The sequence below is a fragment of the Varroa jacobsoni genome, unplaced genomic scaffold (genome assembly GCF_002532875.2).
Source record: "Varroa jacobsoni isolate VJ856 unplaced genomic scaffold, vjacob_1.0 scaffold_1318, whole genome shotgun sequence".
Lineage (NCBI taxonomy): Eukaryota > Metazoa > Arthropoda > Arachnida > Mesostigmata > Varroidae > Varroa > Varroa jacobsoni.
In genome coordinates, this window is record NW_019214220.1 from 350,470 (window position 1) to 358,153 (window position 7,684).

Sequence of the window (7,684 nt, forward strand, 5' to 3'; positions counted from 1 at the left end):
CATTTTGACAAGCTATATATATATATATATATATATATATATATAGGTGTGTGTCCGAGTGTGTATCTTATGTATGTATGTGTTTGTATTTTTGTCACTGTTCTTACTATAGCCTTGCAGTTTGTATCTACCACTTCCTTCTGGCTGGCCGGCCGGCCAGCTGCCCGGCCGCCCGGTTGCCTAGGACCAGCTGCTGTTGTCGCCAAAGTATAGGCAGATGAAGCCTTTACGTCTCTCAGTTCGCCTTCGTGTAGTTTCGTATGTATGCTCTGTATCGGTACTATGATACGTACGTGGCTAGGAGATACATGGACGCTAACCAGCAGACAGTCAGCTAGATAGGTAGGTAAGTACGTAACAGGCGAGGCGAGTTAGATAAGCGAAAAGACATCCCACTAAGCGACCAGATATCAGCACGGAGAAAGGCGATACCGCCACATGGACACAGAAAACGACAGCTAGAAAAAAAAAGTCCCTGCAGTGCTGACAGTAGCGCTGTTTCTGCTGCAACCTTCGGAACAGAACGACCTAATCCTTGTAAAGAGAGGTCTTGTGTCTATGGCGTTTCCGCGGTTTCGACGTTTTAGCTTCTTATAAACTAGCCGCTGAGAGCAGCAGGTTGGCAAAGCTTACTTCTGCTTCTGCTTCCGCCGGAGACCAAACGATAAGCTGCTAACAGCAAAAGAGTCCTAAGCTTATCGATCTCAACGACATCGTTGACTAGGCAGTTAGGTCAAAGCGCTAGCGCTACGGGGATGAGATTTATAAATAACGTGTCCCACTGCTTGTCCGTCGTAGGAAAATGTCTCAAGAAGAATAACGTGATAATGGAAATCGACGCGACGTTAGTGCCTGTCACCGCTGAACAGAAAGACGGCTACAACACTTGAATTATTGCCATTGGCTAAACATTCATCACCAAAAAGCTGATATGTCTCAGCATGGCTTTTTGAACTCCTTTCTTCGATAATACGCAGAGTAAAAGAATGGGTGGAGATCAGTTTTGAACTTTCCCAACAAACGTCATAGTGAACGGGTCGGCCGATTGCTTTGGGCCCGGCCTGCAGCAAGAATATCAGCCTAAACTAAGCTTTACTAAAGGAGGGGCAACAGCAGAAGCAGTGGCATCCATGGCCCTCGACAGTAGCCCGGCTCGTAACATCACCAATAGCAATAGTAACACTATTAATCGGAACTGCTCAGTCGATACGGCCGAACGGTAAAACTCACTTTGAGACGAGCCTACTTATTGCCAACAGAGTGTTACCAACAAGCCAAGCTGAGAACAGCGGCGGCGGCGGCGGCGGCGGCGGCGGCGACGGCATCAGGAAGAAAGCCGTTTGTAAATGCATGCATTGTTTCAATCATGTAAATCGCCTGGAAGGATCCGATCGCTTACGGTTAGTAAGGCTATCGCGACTCGTTCTGCACCTGCTACTCCCGCCATCGGCGATAGTTGAGTATTTACAGCCAGACGTGCGAACATGGAACGAAGTGGACCAAAAACAGAGATCAATTTACGCGCGTAAAAGGTAAGAATGAAAAGTTTCGAACGCTTCTGCGCTTCATATTTAGCAGCATCAATGTAAACGACGCTATTCTTCAACAGCTTCTATTGCAGCATTTCGTTCCAGAATCGACCAATAATTTTTTAGTAATAGAGTTTATTGGGATACGTGCGCACGTACTATCGGATCTATTGTTACCAACTCGTGACTAATTATACGTAAAAAAAAAACATTTAAGTATAGGTATTTAAATGAAACTTAATGAAAAACAATGCAACTTCCACCGAAGGCATAATTCTAAAAACACGATACAGCTCTCCCGATCAACTCCCGACCAGGGTCAACATTTAAATTACTATGTTTGATTAAATAATCCAACCAGCCAGAATTATCTAGATTTATACATACATTCAGCATAACCTGTACGTAGCTTCAAAATAAAAGTAGAGGAAGTGGCGTGGAAGAAGTGCAATCAAATTGATCGGGTTTTGCTAATTCAGTAAATTCAATAATTCAGCTAGAAGATTCATTTTAAAAAAATCTCAGAACCTTGTTGTCGAGTGTCTTCGAGGTATGGATATGGTGTTGATTATGCGTTGGAAACATACAAAATACCCAAAAATCAAGTAGTTCTGTCATTAAAAAAAAAAAAACTATTAAATTCAACGGCATTTAAATCTGTAGAAGTACGATAAAAACTGTTTTGACCCAAGGCATCCATTCCACAGTTTCCTAAAGGGATAGGTCTCTTTTGGGAAGACATTGGCTTTTATGTATATGGGGTTTGTATAATTTTTTTTAATTCTATTTTGTTTCATTGCGTGTATTTTGCACGGAAGCTTTTGTGCGTCGAATCGCCCTAAGGAATCGAAAAAGAACGCTTAACGTAATCAAAGTTAGGCAGATTTTGCGCTTACCTAAAACAGAAGGACTCAATGCAAAATAAGTCATGCTGTTTGGCGCTGTATTGCAGTAATCTAACTTTAATAAGTTAGAAACATTTTCGACAAGAATTCTCTGAGGATCTGCGAGATTCCCCGGACTGTCATTAAGGCCCCGTGGCGGCTCTGTTACGAAAGCTGTTATTAGTATTAACGTCGTAGATAAGAAGTGAGCTAATTATCGATAACTGTGGAGGAATTCTACCGAAAATAAATATGCCTAACGTTTTTTTTCCCAAATTATATCTCGGTTAGGTCAATTGTAACGATCGACCCAAGTTACTACTTACCGATGTAGCATTTTCTAGTTTCTACACGTTTTGGCCTCGTAATGCAGTATAAAGTTGAATTATAACGTTGAAACTTTGGTTTTAAATAAACTTTAAGCACAGCTTATCTTTTCAAGCGTATTTTATAAATAAACACAGGGTTCATTGTGTATACTGTTGTAGCAGTTTGAATATCCGCTATCTTCTTAATGGCTTCGCAAAATAACTTCCGAGTCCAACTTGAACTCCTATAGCTAGCTGAGCCATATACAACTTACTTGTAGATTAAGCTTTAAAACAAGCCTAGATGTACACTAAAAAGTGATACATTTCTCTCAACATTACTTTGCATCAACTTCTTTTATTGTTCCTATCGTTTTTATTCTACATTATGTATGTTAACGTCTCTTTAAATACTGTAAGAATAATAAGGAGCCTGTCAGAAACTTTAACGGAACGTGGCACAGTTAGCGTTTTCGTCGTGATATGATGAGTGAAAAAAACGAGGTCAATTTTGAAAAACTCCTCTATCGTTTCTGCCATTTCGCTTACCGTATGAACGTCATGTCAAGCTTCCCGTGTGATTAGCGAAAGACGAAAGCAGTATGACACGATTTATGACAAGGTAGCAATTAGACAATATATAGCAGAAATATAGCGAAGAACAAAATGTGAATTTTTAATAGGTCAGGGAAGAATGAAATAGGACAAAGTATGGATAGTAGGAGAAGAAGGACAAGTTCACAGGAAACGGGACAGGTCCATTGCGTCGAAACATCCTCGCCACGACTCACATGATTTCAGTCGAGATATTATATTACGAAAAAATCACCCACACCTTGGCAAAAATCAACCAAATTTTTGGTTAATTTCGATAGATACACCTCGTGTGCGTTTCAAAATTGCTAGACGACCAATTAAGCATCTAATGAACTATGGTACATTTCGGTTTAGGGAAAGAAATATAAGTGTTCAATTCTTAGCCAGTGTACCAGCCACTTCGTACCCAGTCCATAAAAAACGATATTTACTACACTTAATCATATACAAACTCCGTGTAACAGTATAATAATAGCGGTTATCGAAGCACGCTTGTCGTTAACGTCAACGTTAACCATAGCGCGTTCCTAGAACTTGATTGGCCGTGGCCCGTTGCAACACGGTAAGGTTCGTCGATCAGTCTATATCTTGATTACGTATGATGAAAATGAATATAATAGCGCCTATTTCCTCTTCGATTCGGTTATAAGCGAGTCAAGGCTTAAAGTTCTAGTCAACTTAGTTGTCCCTAATAGGACTTTTGCTCTGTTCTGAACGCTGGCTGTTCGCGGAAGAAATGTTCATCATACTATCTTCATGATATCTTCAGTGCTTTGGATTATTTAATTGTGATGATTCAAGTCTAATAACAACCTATAGGTTAGGTTAGGTTAGGCCAAGGTTCATTGAAATGGATCTAGCAAATAATCGAACACTCTTTCGTAAACGTTTACCTGTTTCAAACAATCATAATATTGCTGCTTTTCAAATATGACAATACTATGTAAATCAATTAGTGTAGGACCAGTATTGTTGTACTTGTAGATAGGAGCTTAACTTGTATAGGCCAGATAATTGTGTACTGGCTACGAATGCAGGCGCTAAAAATTCTCCAATTGATTTCAACCAGCGGTTACAGGGAATGGCTTTAAGCCAACGTAAGTATACAACTTAAAATTTTGACACTAACAAGAAGAGCTTCAGCCGGTCTGTAACAGCTCCTTCTGTTCCGTTTCCTGCGCTGAAATTTGTTAAAGCTGCTAAAATATTGGAGGTAAGATTCGTTGTAATCAATCCGAATCATCTACACCACGAAAGTGAAGGATCAAGATTAGAATTGATTTTATCATTTTTAGTGAATTTAAACACTTCAACAATGTATCGACTGGATACGTGCGATGCTATCAGTATCAGCTATGAAAAGAGGTTTTTCCTGCCCTCGATTTGAACGACTGCACTGGTCATCTGCAAAAACCGTAAACAGAGATCCTAATGGGTCGGCCACTCTCGGTCGGGAAACCGCAAGGACTTTCGACAAATCCTGAACACGCACCGAAATTAAGCTTAGTTTAAACCATTCTCTGCATATGTAAATAATCATCAATCGAGTTGAATAGGGTCTTTTCTAACATTGTTTGCTCCGACGCTTGAAGGCCTCATATCAATCGTATCAATCTATTCGACAACTGAAGTTTCGGTGGCTGTCGAGGTTCATAACTTCGAAGCTCCCAGTAGTACTCCAGATGATACAGTAATCGTATCCTTTAAAATGCTCCGGCTCGTAATAAAATATAGAGGTGTCCTTAGTTTTTTCTGTGGTGATTTTTGATTACCAAGAGGATTTTCGAAAAATCGAAAAACACAGTGAAATACGTGCCTTAATACAGGTGCATTTGATGAGACCAGACTGCTCGTCTATGCAGATACGACGTTGGACAACTGAGTTCGGTTTGTTTGAAGAAGGTGCTTTCATAAGCTCTATATCATCGTATTCTATATTGCGACATATACAAACAGTCGATCACGTTCGTTGGTGTTAAATTTTTTTCCTTTGGATAGTCATTCAATTTGAGAGGTCAGAAATTTTACACTCGTTCTGAGCTTCTAGGCCAAGCAAGATTAAATAATGTCTTGATTCATTACATAAATAATAAGTGATGATACTGGTACGTGCAGATAGGCGATTTAGGTCTCAAAGAGCATTGCAAAAAAATGATGGACATTGCATTCTGCTCTATATAAACTTGCTAGCCCTGGCATCATTCCTTGTCTATATATGTCTGTTCCCATTTCCTAGAGCAGCAAGCCGATTAACTTTCAAAGAAGTTCGTTAGCGCATTATGGTAAACTTCGTTTCTGTTGTCCTCATCTATCGGTAACAAGTAGCAGTAAACAAATTAATTAGAGCAATCTTTCAATATAGAATGCACTTTATTACTAGACATACGAGCATTTCGATAGAAATATCGTTATCAAGCCCGCTAATGAAGACAATAGCGTTACATACACCTATACATTTGCGTTCAGGCGGCCTAAGAACATGTTCGCGTATTTGCCCCATGTGGCTTGCAGGATATTGATGTCCCCCAAGGAGTAATAATATAGCTGTTGTATTATCGTTGCGTATGTTATATATAGGAGGCTTTTCTCGTCGCTGCTAACGGCCTAACGAGTCTGATTCTCATAAGCCTTCCCCACTGAATGTATAAGCAATTTGCCTGCGATCAGAGCGTGGAAAGCCAATAAGATTAGCCCAACAAAAAGGATGGATTTTTTCTTCTATTTAAATGCATCATAAGCAATCTGCGTTCTTCGAACGATATCAATGTCTTCTCGAATCATTATCGTCATCGTCTTATCTGCGTCATATTAGTTTCCGAGACGCCGAGATATTCAGTCGGTTATATGCAAACGGACGGACATACGAACTTCGTACGGCCTTAAGGTGTCGGCCCGAAACTTGTCTGAAAATTGTATCAGGATTATATTTCTCTGACTATACCTTATGCATATTCACTGATATTGCGAAGCTTGTCTTGTCTTCCGTAGAAGAAAACCATTTTCAAAATCCAATGATTCAGATTGCTTATGAGCACTCGAAGTAATACTAGGGAACCTTGCGCTTTGCGGAGCGGGCAGCGCACCACACCGAAGCCTAACAATTACGGTAATTTCACGCATTTTCACAGCTGGTTTCATGGGAGCTCTATTTTCCTGAAGTCTAGCAGTCGTGCATTGACTTACGTAGGTAAAAAGAATATGGCCTTCACCGCCGTAAACAAGACTGCATGATGAACTTATCTAGTTAACTCCTATAAAACGTGGATTGCAGATAGTAACCGGCATATGTAGATTCATAATCCGTTTTCATGCAGAACCGCACACGTTTCAATCGAGAACGTTGTTGTTTAAACTCACGACGAGCCCTATATTCCTGGAATACTCCTCGAAGTCTACCCTTTTGATTGTGAAAACTTCAAGCCAACAATAGGAGGTAGGTAGGACCTGTGGTGATTTTATACGTTTGCTTTTGAGTAAAACTTTTAATATAACATAGATTGCAGAGGGTGATATAGTAGAAATTTAATGCTTGGGTAGCTCTTCAGAACCAATTGGATCTGAAAATCTCTTCGTTCTGTTACAGTATTTCAGAATTTAGGCGGGAGCCAGCGGCGAGCATCCTATTGAACAATCAGCCATTGTCTGATTCGCGTACAACTGTTTTAGCAAGGGGTCTTCGTACGGTACAACAGTACAATTTTTCGTCAGCTTCATCAAAGGCAACGATACAATATTTGCTATATGGACACAACCATATTCGTGTATCTGCATTTATGTTGGTGTCTACCTATGCAATCATGACTGTATATAGAGAAGAAGAACATAGTAAATATCATATACCAAGTTGTTTATCGAAAAATTAGAGATTTCTTAATCCTACCATAATCAGTGTCAAGTATAAGTTTGCGGTTTATTACCAAAAAGCGTTATTACGCATATAATTGACCGTATTTCCTGCAACAATTACCATGCTACCGAGCGTGTTAAAATTTTAATTTCAGAGTTGTAGAATTCACCATTATGCGACCACTGCTCAGAGTAAATGAACATCAAATTTAGAAGTGTACCGTTATTGAGGCGTAGTCTGTTTTGCTTAAATCAGTGTATATATATATATATATACAGTAGCTGTTATTGTTCTGCGGAGTCCTTTACGATTTTGTTTCCCCATTGAAACTGATTACGCTGAGCATGCTGAGTGCTTGCGACCTTAAAAATAGCGACGTGCTCGCGTACCCAACTGTGAATATCCCAACTCGTTCGGGGCTTTTCGGCCAAGCGGTAACGGCCGCTTTCGTAGGCACATGGTTTGTTGGTCATGGAGGGGTTTGAAATTCGTACGTTAGAGCGGCTATGCGTCCATCTT

The 7,684-nt window shown here is 40.1% G+C and overlaps 1 long non-coding RNA gene across 1 annotated transcript; it reads left to right on the forward strand.

Annotated features, from left to right (window-relative positions):
• Positions 1 to 1,053: 1,053 nt before the first annotated feature.
• LOC147752329 (uncharacterized) lies at positions 1,054 to 7,343 on the forward strand. The gene is made up of 3 exons (XR_015314365.1): positions 1,054 to 1,532; positions 6,633 to 6,751; positions 6,902 to 7,343. It is a non-coding gene; the product is annotated as an uncharacterized LOC147752329 (long non-coding RNA).
• Positions 7,344 to 7,684: the final 341 nt, after the last annotated feature.